This window comes from Henckelia pumila, chromosome 2, assembly GCF_033568475.1.
Source record: "Henckelia pumila isolate YLH828 chromosome 2, ASM3356847v2, whole genome shotgun sequence".
Lineage (NCBI taxonomy): Eukaryota > Viridiplantae > Streptophyta > Magnoliopsida > Lamiales > Gesneriaceae > Henckelia > Henckelia pumila.
Window position 1 is genome coordinate 166,720,113 of NC_133121.1, and position 17,053 is coordinate 166,737,165.

The 17,053-nt window shown below is 31.6% G+C and overlaps 1 long non-coding RNA gene across 1 annotated transcript; it reads left to right on the forward strand.

The window, feature by feature from the left end:
- The first annotated feature begins 735 nt into the window (after window positions 1-735).
- LOC140885008 (uncharacterized) lies at window positions 736-3,196 on the forward strand. Its single transcript, XR_012150784.1, has 3 exons — window positions 736-924; window positions 1,026-1,149; window positions 3,057-3,196. It is a non-coding gene; the product is annotated as an uncharacterized lncRNA (long non-coding RNA).
- Window positions 3,197-17,053: the final 13,857 nt, after the last annotated feature.

Genomic DNA, 17,053 nt, shown 5'->3' on the forward strand with positions numbered 1-17,053 from the left:
ATGATTTATTAAAAGAAATTTTAAATGAATTTTAAGTTATTTTATTTTATTTATTATGATTTAAAATTTATGTTTAATAAAATATTTTTATGTGATATGTAAATGATTTAAAAGTCATATTTAAATATTTCGTGCTATTGTATGATTCCTCCTTCGTCATTTCTTTTATATTATGTATCATTAATCTTTTTCCTTTAATGTACGTTCCACCTCACTTTATATTATTTTCATCTCCAATATGTATGTTGTTCTTGTTCATTTTCTTTCTAACTCCATTACTTGTTGATATTTCTCTTTTCTTTTACAATGTGTGTAATTCCATTAATTTCATTAAATACGTTTCCATCTTATTCAATAAATGATTGTACATATATTAAATTTATGATTGTATCCATCTCCAACCACTTGATTCCTTGTCTCTTTCCCCATCTTATTTTCTTTTGTTTATTTTCCTTCACACGTTCCCATCTTCTTCAATATGTAGTGTATATACATTCATTAATTAAGGGTACTCATCTTTTATTTAAATATATATATATATATATAAATATATATATATATATATATGCATATATATTACTCATTGTCTTTTCCCAATTTGATCACACGATGATGATCTTTTTTTTTTTTTTTTTTTTTTATATTATGTATTATTTTTTCTTCTCTTGAACCCTACTTGCATTTATCCCCATGTGGTATTGTCTCCTTTCTTATTTCTTCATCTCTCAAATCACATGCCTCATTCTCTCAGTTCTCTTCCATCTCGCTCCCTTTGAGTAGCTGCCGTATTATGCTCATAATTTCTTCATCCGGTGTCCAAACTTCAATCCGTTTGAAGGGTTATCTTTCTTACGCCCGTAGCTTCGATTTGAATCATGAATTGCTATTTTTGAGGGTCGTTTCTGCCTAGATCGAAGACTTTTTGTAAGATGTTTCTGCACAGATTTTCTATTCCCTTTCTTCTTATATTTTGCCTTTGATTCTTGATGTCTTCTCACCATATAAAATTTTTATTTTGAGCTTAGGAACAATTGAACCAACTTCTGGATTTCATCTTCTTTTGGCTATCGTTTGACCATGTCTCGATTCCATTTGAGTAAGGCTAGATCTCTACAAGTTCGTGTTAATTCCGTTCTTCAAAGATCAAAGGCAAGTACAAATTTTAAAGGTTTTGAAACCACCATTCAAAATATATTTATTTTGATATGAAAAGATGTATGTTGAGAAATGTATGCATGAATTTCAAGAATTTCAAGAGCATGAAGTTTTGATTTTATGAGTTTGAAGAGCATGTTATGTGATAGTATAAAATCGTGAAGCATAAGTCGTTCTTTTCATGTTCTTGAATTTGATTCAAGAGATACATATTTCATTTAAGTTTTTATGTGTTCTTGAAGTTTCAAGGGATGTTTTATTTAAATTATATAGCTAGAGTAGTAGAAAATACCATATTTTGAAGTATTGAGTTAGTTTGAGTTAGAGCTTTGAAATGTTGCATGTGCTGAAATGTTTCGGATTAGCGGCACTTGTTACCTTTTTGATGATTTTGCCTAGTGTACTTATCCAAATGATATGAGGACAATTTTATTGGAAAGATAGCTTATTTATCTACAACGTTCATGTTTTGAGTTTTTTCAAAATCATTTTGGAAGATTGGTCAAAACCACCCCAAAGTGTGTCAAGTGGTTTGAATTCCCGACAGTGACACATCTGGGAGAATGAGCATAAATTTTTGCTAAAAACTCCAATTGAGGTGAGGTTTTCGGCATTAGAAAGCAAAGATCAAGGGTACAACTTTCATGTTTACCACATTTCCAAATTCCGAATGTAAAATAGAGTTTTTTAGAGCAAGCAAGAAGACCCATTTGCGCAGGTCATGCACGCCCGTGCCTATAAGTTGAGCGGCCGCGCCTTGACTTCAAAATTCATGATTTTTTTTATGTTATTTTAGGGTCCTAAATTCATGGTTATGATATTTTAAGGCTTCTAAAATATATTTAAGAGTTTCCATGCAAAAAGTTTCAAGTTTTAAGTCAAGAACAAAAAGAACGACTTATGTGGATCGATTACGTTATATGATGCATGTACATGTCTAAATTTTATTCATGAAACCTATGTTCAATATGAAAGTATGATTTTTATCATCTATGACATGCATGAAGTAATTGAGTAAAGTTTTATGTTCATGAATGAAAGTTTATGAAGGAAATTACGATGATATGTTGATGCTTCATAATGAAATGATATGTTATGATGATATATGATATGATGATGAAATGAAATATGATGAAGCATGAATGAATAATGTTAAGATGAAGCATGATATGATATGTTGATGAACGAAAATATTTTGATGTCTTATGTGTCTTTGTGGTGGCAATATGGGACTGGTACTCCGGTTTGGGCTCCGGAGGGACGTTTCCAAATATGGCTCAATGTACGGGTTAGGTACTCCGGGATGAGCTCCGGAGGGGCCTCCGAAAATGAATGAACGAATGTTATGAGGCGTAATGCCATATGGCTCAATGTACGGGTTAGGTACTCCGGGATGAGCTCCAGAGGGGCCTCCGAAAAGAAAGAAATGCTTGTTGATCAACAGGAACTACGAATGTGCCCATTATGACGGTTGCCATAATTTCACATAATTCATCACCCCAAAATGATAAGTTTTTTTTATGTTATGTTCATGGTTTATTTCCACGATTTGATGTTGTCCAAGTTGCATGATTTTAATTAGATGTTAGTGCAAATGTTTATTTGAGAATGAAATGGTAAAGTTTTGAGAAAATGCAAGAAGTCTATTTTCAAGATTTAAAATTAAGTATGTTGATGTCTATGTTTAAGTTCCTTTCATCTTGTAAGAGTTTTGAAGTTCATGTTCAAAATTTTAAGTTTAAAGTTCCATGATGTTTACGTTAAAATTCTTCAAGTTCAAGGTATCATGTTATGTATGTTCAAGTCATTTTAAGTTTAAATTATTTTGAAGCTATAATGATATCGATATGAAATTTTAATCTTGCTGAGTCCTTCAAACTCACTATACTTGAATGGTGCAGATGGTTTAGCAGTTTATATTTAAAAAGCTTTGGTAGCACGGTTGAAGAGTCCAAGAGGCGAAGTCATTGCATGACACGATAGTTCAGATGCTCTGATGTATTTAAAGCAAAAAGATTTACCTATGTTTATTTATGTCATATTGTTTCAATATTATATGTACGATGTTTAAAATTAATTATTTAATTATTTTCATTGTCAGTTTTTTAATGATGAGTTTCGAGAATTTCAAATGTTTCATATTTTAAATGTTCATTTCAGTTTGATATTTTTGTATGTGAGTTTTTTTTGATTATTTTAAATGTATTTGATGTACGTAGATTGTTTATAATAACTCACATTTTCTCCATACTATTTAAATGTTAGTAGTAAGTTTTGATGTGCCGTATTTTAAATAGTAATTGTTATATGATTGCATCAGTGTTTCCTAGACTTCGTGAATATTGAGTCACGAGTTTTATTGTCAAAGATTTAGAATTTTAAATTCTTTTGGAATTGATGTGATGCTCTCCCTACATGGTTTAATGTTTTGAAAAATTTTCCTGCCCATTTTCCGCAACTATTTTTATTAAATGTTTAAAATATACAGGACGTCTCAGTTGGTATCAGAGCAATTGGCTCTGGGAGATAGTTCGTGCATGCAATCTCGTCAAGGACTCGAATGCTCCTGCTTCCATGACTGCAAGTTCAATGTTTGAAATTTTCAAATCTGTTTTCTCTTACATTTATGATCACCTGTGATTTTCAACAGAAAATTTTACTACGATTGATGGATTTTTGGATTGGAATTGTGATGTGTCTAACTTGATTAAGAGTATCTTGGGGAAGTAATGATTTGTTGATGAAAATTTTCTTCTTGCACATTACAGTTAAGATTATTCTCTGAGGATGTTATAATTTCACCATGAGGAATGTAAGATGATAATTGATTTTTCGTTGGAATACTCTTGTTGTATAGAATAGGTTCGATGACAAATAATGTTCTCGGTGATTGTTTCTTTGGACTATAAGAAGAATGATTTAGGAATAAGATGTGACACGAAAATTTGTTGACATGTAAATTACTTTTGGAGTATTACAAGGTTAAGTTTGTTGGAAAAGCTTATTTTCAAGATTAATAGTTTGAATGCTAAGTTTTAACAGATGAAATTGAGAATTTGGTTGAGCTTAGTAAATTTCTATCATTATAATATATAATACAATATAAGGAAAGAACAACGAGTACAAGCAAATTCAAGAATAGAGAAAAAACGTGGGGTGGATAGTCACCGGTAAATACAAGGTATATGAGAAGGATAATCATAATAGTTACAAAGAGTAATATTGCAAATCTCATCTTGTTCTTCGAGATCTTGGAGAAATAAATTGTGAGAGAAAGAATAAGTTGAGTGTGATTAAAAATAATTTTGAGTGATCGTATTTATATGGTGAAAAGAGAAGAAAACAAACCGTTTTGTTACCGTTTTCTTTGACCTTTAGCTAGCGTTGGGAGTAGGAATCACGTGTCTGAAGATTTTGAGGATTTAGGTTATCTGAATTAAGTCTTAAAGTAGATTCACAGCTGACTTGAAAAGATATTTTTCGATCTAAATTAAATCTTCAAGAGGATTCGAGGCAGATTCGAACAGATATGTTTTGATTTGATAAGATTAGAATTTCAATTAAGAACGTTATATTTTTTTTATCAGAGTGCGCAGCTGATTGTTGATTTATAAGACAATAATATTGGAAATTAGACATGTAAGTATGGGATTGTATGGATTAGTTGAGAAAAATTTATATTTTTGGAGATTGATCAGTCAAATTTCGAGGACGAAATTCTTTTTAAGGAGGGTAGATTGTAACAACCGAAAAATCCATTAATTTATTCATGATTTATTAAAAGAAATTTTAAATGAATTTTAAGTTATTTTATTTTATTTATTATGATTTAAAATTTATGTTTAATAAAATATTTTTATGTGATATGTAAATGATTTAAAAGTCATATTTAAATATTTCGTGCTATTGCATGATGCCTCCTTCGTCATTTCTTTTATATTATGTATCATTAATCTTTTTCCTTCAATGTACGTTCCACCTCACTTTATATTATTTTCATCTCCAATATGTATGTTGTTTTTGTTCATTTTCTTTCTAACTCCATTACTTGTTGATTTCTCTTTTCTTTTACATTGTGTATAATTCCATTAATTTCATTCCATACGTTTCCATCTTATTCAATAAATGATTGTACATATATTAAATTTGTGATTGTATCCATCTCCAACCACTTGATTCCTTGTCTCTTTCCCCATCTTGTTTTCTTTTGTTTATTTTCCTTCACACGTTCCAATCTTCTTCAATATGTAGTGTATATACATTCATTAATTAAGGGTACTCATCTTCTATTTAAATATTTATATGTATATATATAGAGTAATTTTCAGATGCCCAACCATTCCTGCCCAACTCGTCCCCGACCACTAAAACCCACTACCGGGTTTTAGTTGTTTTTTTTAAAAAAAATCCGTATCACTAAAACCCACTATCGGGTTTTAGTTGTCGGGGACGAGTTGGACATCATTGGTTGGGCATCTGAAAATTTCTATATATATGTATATATATATATATATATATATATATATATGCATATATATTACTCATTGTATTTTCCCAATTTGATCACACGATGATGATCTCTCTTTTCTTTTTATATTATGTATTATTCTTTCTTCTCTTGAACCCTACTTGCATTTATCCCCATGTGGTATTGTCTCCTTTCTTATTCCTTCATCTCTCAAATCACATGCCTCATCCTCTCAATTCTCTTCCATCTTGCCTCCCTTTGAGCAGCTGCCGTATTATGCGCATAAATTCTTCATCCGGTGTCCAAACTTCAATCCGTTTGAAGGGTTATCTTTCTTACGCCCGTAGCTTCGATTTGAATCATTAATCGCTATTTTTGAGGGTCGTTTCTGCCTAGATCGAAGACTTTTTGTAAGATGTTTCTGCACAGATTTTCTATTCCCTTTCTTCTTTTATTTTTCCTTTGATTCTTGATGTCTTCTCACCATATAAAAGTTTTATTTTGAGCTTAGGAACAATTGAACCAACTTCTGGATTTCATCTTCTTTTGGCTACCGTTTGACCATGTCTCGATTCCATTTGAGTAAGGCTAGATCTCTACAAGTTCGTGCTAATTTCGTTCTTCAAAGATCAAAGGCAAGTACAAATTTTAAAGGTTTTGAAACCACCATTCAAAATATATTTATTTTGATATGAAAAGATGTATGTTGAGATATGTATGCATGAATTTCAAGAATTTCAAGAGCATGAAGTTTTGATTTTATGAGTTTGAAGAGCATGTTATGTGATAGTATGAAATCGTGAAGCATAAGTCGTTCTTGTCATGTTCTTGAATTTGTTTCAAGAGATACATGTTTCATTTAAGTTTTTATGTGTTCTTGAAGTTTCAAGGGATTTTTTTATTTAAATTATATAGCTAGAGTAGTAGAAAATACCATATTTTGAAGTATTGAGTTAGTTTGAATTAAAGCTTTGAAATGTTGCATGTGCTGAAATGTTCCGGATTAGCGGCACTTGTTACCTTTTTGATGATTTTGCCTAGTTTACTTATCCAAATCATATGAGGCCAATTTTATTGGAAATATAGCTTATTTATCTACAATTTTCATGTTTTGAGTTTTTTCAAAATCATTTTGGAAGATTGGTCAAAATCACCCCAAAGTGTGTCAAGTGTTTTGAATTCCCGGCAGTGACACATCTAGGGATAATGAGCATAACTTTTTACTGAAAACTCCAATTGAGGTGAGGTTTTCGGAATTAGAAAGCCAAGATCAAGGGAACTTTCATGTTTATCACGTTTCCAAATTTCGAATGTAAAATAGAGTTTCAGAGTGAGCAAGAAGACCCATTTGCGCAGGTCATGCGCGGCCGCGCCTATAAGTTGAGCGGCCGCGCCTTGCCTTCAAAATTCATGATTTGTGTATGTTATTTTAGGGTCCTAAATTCATGGTTATGATCTTTTAAGGCTTATAAAATATATTTAAGAGTTTCTATGCAAAAAGTTTCAAGTTTTAAGTCAAGAACGAAAAGAACGACTTACGAGGATCGATTACGTTATGTGATGCATGTACATGTCTAAATTTCATTCATGAAACCTATGTTCAATATGAAAGTATGATTTTTATCATCTATGACATGCATGAAGTTATTGAGTAAAGTTTTATGTTCATAAATGAAAGTTTATGAAGAAAATTACGATGATATGTTGATGCTTCATAATGAAATGATATGTTATGATGATACGATGATATGATGATGAAATGAAATATGATGAAGCATGAATGAATAATGTTAAGATGAAGCATTATATGATATGTTGATGAACGAAAATATTTTGATGTCTTATGTGTCTTTGTGGTGGCAATACGGGACTGGTACTTCGGTTTGGGCTTCGAAGTGACCTTTCCAAATATGGATCAATGTACGGGTTAGGTACTCCGGGATGAGCTCCGAAGGGGCCTCCAAAAATGAATGAATGAATGTTATGGGGCGTAATGCCATATGGCTAAATGTACGAGTTAGGTACTCCGATATGAGCTCCGGAGGGGCCTCCGAAAAGAAAGAAATGCTTGTTGATCAACAGGAACTACGAATGTGCCCATTATGACGGTTGCCACAATTTCACATAATTCATCACCCCAAAATGATAAGTTTTTTTATGTTATGTTCATGGTTTATTTCCACGATTTGATGTTGTCCAAGTTTCATGATTTTAATTAGATGTTAGTGCAAATGTTTATTTGAGAATGAAATGGTAAAGTTTTGAGAAAATGCAAGAAATCTATTTTCAAGATTTAAAGTTAAGTATGTTGATGTCTATGTTTAACTTCCTTTCATCTTTTAAGAGTTTTGAAGTTCATGTTCAAGATTTTAAGTTTAAAGTTCCATGATGTTTACGTTAAAATTCTTCAAGTTCAAGGTATCATGTTATATATGTTCAAGTCATTTTAAGTTTAAATTATTTTGAAGCTATAATGATATCGATATAAAATTTTAATCTTGCCGAGTCCTTTAGACTCACTATACTTGAATGGTGCAGATGGTTTAGCAGTTTATATTTAAAAATTTTTGGTAGCACGGCTGAATAGTCCAAGAGGCGAAGTCATTGCATGACACGATAGTTCAGATGCTCTGATGTATTTAAAGCAAAAGGATTTACCTATGTTTATTTATGTCATATTGTTTCAATATTATATGTACGATGTTTAAAATTAATTATTTAATTATTTTCATTGTCAGTCTTTTAATGACGAGTTTCGAGGATTTCAAATGTTTCGTATTTTAAATGTTCATTTCAGTTTGATATTTTTGTATGTGAGTTTTTTTGATTATTTTAAATGTATTTGATGTACGTAGATTTTTTATAATAACTCACATTTTCTCCATACTATTTAAATGTTAGTAGTAAGTTTTGATGTGCCGTATTTTAAATAGTAATTGTTATAGGAATGCATCAGTGTTTCTTAGACTTCGTGAACATTGAGTAACGAGTTTTATTGTCAAAGATTTATAATTTTAAATTCTTTTGGAATTGATGTGATGCTCTCCCTACATGGTTTAAAGTTTTGAAAAATTTTCCTACCCATTTTCCGCAACTATTTTCATTAAATATTTAAAAAATACGGGACGTCTCAAATATTGTCTAAGATAGAAGGTGTTTCTTTAATCACAATTAGTACAACGCTAAGTGAGTAACTTAGTGTTCATGTCCAGTTGAACTAGGATAACTCTAGTAGTGGATTCAGATTCGCGCATAAATAGTGCCAATGGTTAATTGCAGTTATTATCTGACTTCGTCAGAGATACAGACTGATATTTTATGTTGTCAGAATAGTCTTGGATAGGATGTTCTTCGATGAGTGAACATTCTAAACAGATAGGCTGCACATACTGTATTTGGATATAACTAGATGGATTCTGTCAAATAGATCCAGTAGTATCAGTGATTATTTTAGTTATCGACTGCCACCGTCAGAGAAAATTATTGAGATCTGGTGTTGGAATCTTGTGATCCCAGGTGCTATTGGGATTATATAATTTTTGAGTAATTAAAATACTAAGATCAGGGTATGTTGATTGGTAGTGTTGAATTCTAAACAGTGAACAAGAATCGATAAGTGGTTACCTGAGTTGATTGATCTTTTTTGGCCAAGTGTGAGCCATATTAGATCAATATCAATGATTGATACCATTGAGTCTGAGAAGTTTTTACTTATATTTCGGTGATAGGATTTGGTGGAATATGAAGTTATTAGTGTAGTCCTGTGAGCCTGTATGCGTAAGGGCTTGGTCAATTGGTGACACTCAAAGATTGATGGCATTCAGAATTCCCCAGTCTCCGGGAGTTTTAAAGAATGTCTATGTCAATATTTCTTGATTTCCCTATGTCTAAGAAAAGTAGTTAAGATTTAACTCTTGAAGAAATGATTTATTCAGAGAGTGTTCTAAGTATGTATGTGGTAGATACAGATAATGGAACCCAGCAATGATTAAGGTAAATATTTCCTTATTAGGAAAGACATATTTGATTTTGTACATTGCTTGGTACTAGGAATTGTTAACAAAGTTTTATGATATTTGACTGAGTAGTAGTTGCTACAAGTTGATTGTAGGACATCACTTTTAAAAATTTGTTAGAATAAGCATCGTGCTCAAGTAATTCTTCAGTCTTCCTAAGATTCCATCATCAGGATTGGATTGGCCAAGTATTATTGATTCCAATGAATTTTAGCAGAATAGCGTCAAGTAATTATACATGGGGAAAGGACAGTAGCATAGACCTATAGTTTTTGGGTCTGGCGATTATTGTCATCGATTTTTCGAGTGTCTTTTGGATGCATTAGACCATTGATGCGATTGATCGACATAGTCGATTCAAAAAGAGACTTTTAGAATTCACGAATTTCAAATAACTCAGTTTGTGATCATCCAGACGAGAGAGTCAGGAATCGGTACAGGTTTATGTCTATCAATGAGGTAATAAACAATATTATTATTTCGGATAGAAGAATTGTTGTATCAAGTTGCGAATTCGATTGAAACTATTAGTACCAAAGGTGTATATATCGGCATGAGTGTTTAGCAGATTGGGAATTGTGGTATCTGAGGATGACTCTCTAAGAGAGGAATTCTTATCTCAAGCGCACCGTACCAAGTTGGACGTTCATCCGAGAAGCAATAAGATGTACAAGGATTTGCAAACTCGGTTCTAGTGGAAAGGAATGAAACACAGTGTGTATCATTATGTTTTTCAATGTCTTGTGTGTCAACAAGTTAAGGCATAACAACGATGACCCAGAGTATTGCTTCATAGTTTACCGATTCATGAGTGAAAAAGGGATGTTATCACGATGGATTTTGTGACTCATTTTCCTTTCTCCTCAAGGAATTGTGATGCTATCTGGGTTGTGATGGATTAACTCATCTATTCAGCGCATTTCCTTCCGTATAACCGAGATTACATTTTTGATCGGATGACTCATTTATACATTCAGGACTCAAAAGATTGTACGATTATAGTGTGCCTGTGAGTTTTGTCACTGAGAGAGTGATGCGATCATGAATGTCTCGCGTATAGATCATGTTGTTGAGGAGCCTAAGGATCCGTTGGAAATGCCAAGTGGACCAATTATGAGAGGTCGAGGCAAAAAATTTAAGTAAAAACTTCAATCGTTGATGATGGATTATCAAGTGGGTGTTGGAATGCTTGAGAATCACTTTGAAGGAAGTTATGTATTGAAGTCCAAAAGGATCAAGAAAGTGAATAAAATATTGAAGAAAAGTAAAAAATACAAAGCGGTGTTTGAAGCTCATGCGCGCCCGCACCCTCATATGCGAGAGTCACGCGCGCCCGCGCCTTGGAGAATGCATGCACGCGCTGATGAGTGATGATTTTACTAAGAATGTGCGAACGTCCTGCGCGCCCGCGCCTTGCATTTCGCGCGCCCGCGCTGTACCTACATAACCCATGCGCGCCCGCGCATCCACCTTTTACACACACCGAGCATGTTTGTGTGTGTGTTTGACAATTTTGATTATTTGTGATATATTTTCCTATTTTGAGTTTTTTAATCCTATTAGGAAACTTTTAGGAGATATCTTTGATGTATTTAGTTATATTTTTGCGATATATTTTATTATTTTGGGATGTAATATAAATATTATACATTCATTATTTTTGAGAATATAATTCAGATTTTGAATATATTCAAATTTTAAAATTCTCTCTAGAATTTTATTGAGCTTTTGCTTACTCAAAAATCAAACTTATCAAAGTTTTCAACTTTGTGGCGTTTGTCGACCGTTCTTCTTCGTGGGTTGTCAGAAACAAGTTTTCTGAAGGTTCCGTTGAGATCAATTATTTTCTTCGTGAATTTATTTTGCTAGTATCGTTGTAAGCTAGAGGTGGATTTTTAAAATTCGTTACTTGTTTCAAGATTGGGAAAATTATTTTATTTCTTTTTGTCTATTGGATTGAGGGTACGATTCTATATAATCGTGTTTGATTTTCATATAACAAGAATTCATATCACAGAGACATCAAGTTTACATCTCGATTCTGGGGGCGTTTTCAGCGTGCTCTAGGTACTAATCTCAGTTTGAGTACTTCATATCACATGAAGACTGATGATCAGTCCGAGCGTACTATCAATACCCTTGAGGATATGTTAGGAGATTTTGCTATGGATTTTGTTCCAGCATGGAAAGAACATTTTCCATTGATTGAATTTGTGTAGAAAAATAGTTATCACCACAATATTGGTATGACACGATTTGAAATATTGTACGGGCGATGATTTCGTACTTCATTATTCTGGGAAGATGTTTAGGAACGAAAAGTGGAAGTACCAGAATTATTCAAAAGATTTTTGATATAGTTGATCATAAGAAGAAACGGATTAAAACTGCATTGGATCGTCTAGCCAGTTATACTAATACAAAGCGTAGACCTATGAAGTTCCAGGTAGGTGAAAAAATGTTCTTTAAAGTTTTAGCGTTCCGTAGGATTTTGAAATTTGGTATGAAGGGATAGCTATCTCCGAGATTCATTGGACATGCTAGTTAAGTTGAATATTCATATGTGAATTTATTATTTTAGAGAATCGATGATCGAAAAAATAAACTTCAAGGACATAGTCGATCGATACCAAAACTTATTTAATTGATTGTTAGTAATTTAATTTTTAATTGTGCATGCTAGTTAAGTTGAATTTTAGAATTAGTATTTATTTATTTATTTTTTGAATTTTTAGTAATTAATCTGATTAAACAAAAACCCCCTTTTATTTACTTTCAGTATTTTTAAGAACACAATAAATTCCACCTTCTTCATGGGAACGATCCCTACTCTCGCAACTACAGTTTATTTATTTGAGTTGAGTTAATTTGGACGTGACACGACTGAGCGCTACCAAAAAGCTCTTGACTAGATTAATAATTCCATATGAACTTCCATTATGCTAGTCTTGCACTCATTTCAGCTGATTTTCTTTATATAGGCTGCCCATGTATTTAATTTTCATGGGAAGTAGTTGTTTGTCCTTTTCAATGTTGTATTAATGAGCAATTGTTTGATATTTCTCAATGTTGTATTTATGGGTTGTTGTATGATCTTTTCAAAGTAGTATCAATTGTTTGATTTTCTCAATGTTGTATTGGACCCGATTATATGAGTTGGTCTTGCTCAAATGGTCTCGCTTCAATTGGTTCCGTTTTGGAGCTGTCTGCCTTAAATGATGTATTTAGTACTTGAGGAAGCAGTTAGAGCATGATTCATCGATTTTTGGGCAAAGTGATGAACATTAAAGTTGTAGCTCTTTCTCTTTCAAAATCATTAATAATCATTCCATTTGGATTTCATATGAAAGAGTTATGCTTGAAATACCAGGACCTCTTCAAATCAATTGAGAACAAAATAGTTGGAGAGCATTAATTGGCAATTGGGGAAGAAGTTGGAACATGATTCATTGCTATATGGGTAAAGTAATAAACATGAAAGTCATATTTCTTTCTCTTAGATTTCCATACAATCAAAAATCACTCCATTTCGAGTTCCTACGAGAGAGATATGCTCGAAATACCAAACTATGACAGAAATTATGCTCTGTAGAATTTTAGTACAGACCTAGAGTTTTCAATGCAATTTATCAGCTCTTTATGCTTCGATTCAGATCTTGAATTGTGAAGATGATTTTTAGATCTTGCTTGTAGATTCGTAACTCATACTGAATCATTTCATTTGGATAACATGGTTGCAAGATATGACCAAAATACCAGAGCTGGTCTATCAAACTGCTGCTTGTCATCTTATTTATGTAGTTTAATGTTGAAGCAACAGTTTGACCTAGAAAACAACCAAATTGGACAGATTGGTATGAATTTTAACTTGTAGATATTTAAGTTGGTTGTTCAACAGTTTTGACGGTTGGTCAATTGGAATATCGAGCTATGAGATATGCTTGAAATAAGAAGCTGTGTTAGAAACTTGAATTGGTTGAATTTGAGTTCTTCATCTCGAAATTCAAAACATGTGATCTACCAACTATGACAGAAATTATGCTCTGTAGAATTTTAGTACAGACCTAGAGTTTTCAATGCAATTTATCAGCTCTTTATGCTTCGATTCAGATCTTGAATTGTGAAGATGATTTTTAGATCTTGCTTGTAGATTCGTAACTCATACTGAATCATTTCATTTGGATAACATGGTTGCAAGATATGACCAAAATACCAGAGCTGGTCTATCAAACTGCTGCTTGTCATCTTATTTATGTAGTTTAATGTTGAAGCAACAGTTTGACCTAGAAAACAACCAAATTGGACAGATTGGTATGAATTTTAACTTGTAGATATTTAAGTTGGTTGTTCAACAGTTTTGACGGTTGGTCAATTGGAATATCGAGCTATGAGATATGCTTGAAATAAGAAGCTGTGTTAGAAACTTGAATTGGTTGAATTTGAGTTCTTCATCTCGAAATTCAAAACATGTGATCTACCAACTACATATTTAAGTAAATATGTTACAAACATAATAACAAGTTTTGTTATCAAAACCAAATTGGTCTGTAAAAAAACCCAACATATACATATATATATATACATATATATATATACATATATATATATATATATATCACATATAAATAATGATATAGCTCAGAAGAAAAATAAATGAAAAAATAGAAGGGAGGAACAATGATCGTTTTTCATACGATGAGTATTCAGTTTCCAAATTAAATTTATTATATTCTAAAGTTAAATTATTCCATGAAGATTTATTAAAGAAATTAAGAAAATTAAATATATTATTATCCAGCATAACCGATATGGCATTAGTAATTTAATTTTGATCATCATGTATATGAGTTAATATAATATATTAAAGAGTAACACTCCTGTGAGACGGTCTCATCCGTGAGACGGGTCAACCCTACCCATATTTATAATAATAAGTAATACTTTTGACATAAATTGTAATACCTTTTAATGGATAACCCATACAATAGATCCGTCTCATAAAAATGACTCTTGAGACAGTCTCATAGGAGTTTTTGCCTATATTAAAACAGGTGTCATAAGAGTTAGCAAAATTATGATTTATTGCCAAAATATTAATACATTGTAAATAAATGACAATATTCAATCAATACTACTTTGTTTATTAGTACGATATATTCCTTAATTTATATGCTGATATATTGATATAATAACATCAAGGCAAAAACTCCTATAAGACGGTCTCAAGGGTCATTTTTATGAGACGGATCTCTTGTATGAGTTATCCATTAAAAAGTATTACAATTTATGCCAAAAGTATTACTTATTATTATAAATATGGGTAGGGTTGACCCATCTCACGAATGAAACCGTCTCACAGGAGTGTTACTCTAACATCAAATTGATATGTTGTCAAGTATAGGTCTAATAAATTTAAAGGTCATGACTATGAAAGTACTAATATCCAATAGCAATGATAGTTACTCTATATAAAAAGAAAATATTCAAAATCATTGTAAATAAAAAAAGTGCAGATCATTGATAAAGTAAATTTAATAACAAAAAAAATATGAAAATATAAGCGTTTGTTGAGAAAAATATGAAAAAAAAAATATATAATACGGTAAAAACAGATATGAGTAAAAATTGAATGAACCAAATCTTTTTGAAAAATCAAAAAAGGACATGTTTTTATCTAAATTAATTACATATGAGTAATTTGCATTAAATTTCAAATTTTACAATAATATTATCGTTATGTTTTGTTGAGTTAATTAATTTTTAAATAGGTCTCTTGTAAGACGATTTCACAGATCTTTATCCATTAGACGAGTAAACCATGTTCATGTTTACAAAAAAACAATAATAATAAATTTTGCATAAAAATTAAAAATTTTCATGGGTGACTCAATTAAGAAATATGTCTTACAAAATCAACTCATTGCCACATCTAACGAGAGTTTTTGTGTTATTTTTGTTTTAAATTACAATTACTACAACATACATTTTCTACGTGCAACGCACATGCTTAATTAATTTCTAGTATATATGTGTGTAGAAAATTGAAAATAATTAATGAATCTGTCTCAAAAATCACCACAAAACGGCTCATGTAGGTAAATTAATTATTAAAATTAATTAAACGTGATAAAAAAAATTATGGAAAGTGTGCACAAATTACATTCAACGGAATGATCGGAATGAGAGATCCGTCTTACGAAATTGACCCATAATCTGTCTCAAGGCCACATGTTCAATTCCGTTGGATTATGGGTCAATTTCGTAAGACGGATCTCTCATTCCGATCATCCATGTATTACTCAAAAATTTACCACAAATTATGGAAAGTGTGCACAATTTCCTGAAATTTAAATTTATTTTTGGAGCCATGTATTACTAAAAATTTACCACAAATATCGATGCTGCTAAAAACAAATCATATTACTGCATCGGATTCAATCTGTCCTTCGTAAAAGATGCAATCTTGACCATAAATATTATCATATTTTTAGTCCATTTTCATTTTTGTCTGAAAAGAGCGTTAATTCGTTCGCACAGAAAATTATAATTACAGATCCGTTAAAATATTTCCATTGCATTCATTTTTTAAAACAAACTTTTCTCACAAAAGACATAAATCCCATAGAACATTAAAATTTCGAGCTATGCCTGAAAAGGCCTACAAATACAACTTTTGAGTTCTGGATCGATAATATTGCAATATCCGCCTTCGCAGCCGTTGTTCATACAGAAACGGTCACAACGCCTAACATCGGTCCTATTCTCGTTATCGCATCGAACTTTATAGGAGATATAGTTGCAGTCAAACCCCTGTGCAAATATACGATTAGCACCTGCAAACAAAAAAAATGATGAACGAAAATCCGAATTTCTTGTGAAAATAAATAAGCCAGAAAGCATGCAGACCTAAAGAAAACATGAGCACAAAGATGAGAATTAGAACATTTTTCATTTTGCCCAGTCTCTCAATAGAAAATTAAAAAAATTGATTGAACCTATCGTCTGGCACATGTATATATAGTAGTATTTAATGTTTCAAGTTAGCAAATACGTAAAATTTCATTTATTTTAAAACTGATAGCAAAATTAAGTAATTTTGTATGTTTTGTTATTATTATACGATTCGGGAAACTAATGAAAATTTCCATGATTTGATTTTGCAAGCTTAATTTATGGCCGAATATGGGATGAGTAGATCTCTAGTGAGATAATCTCGCATATTTTTATCCGCGAGACGGATCAAACATGCGATCATATATATTAATAATAGAAAGTAATACTTTTGGCATAAAAAATAATATTTTTTCATGGATGATCGGAATGAGAGATCCGTCTTACGAAATTGACCCATAATCCAACGGAATTGAACATGTGGCCTTGAGATGCTCTACAATCTAAAATATTTTAGTTTTAT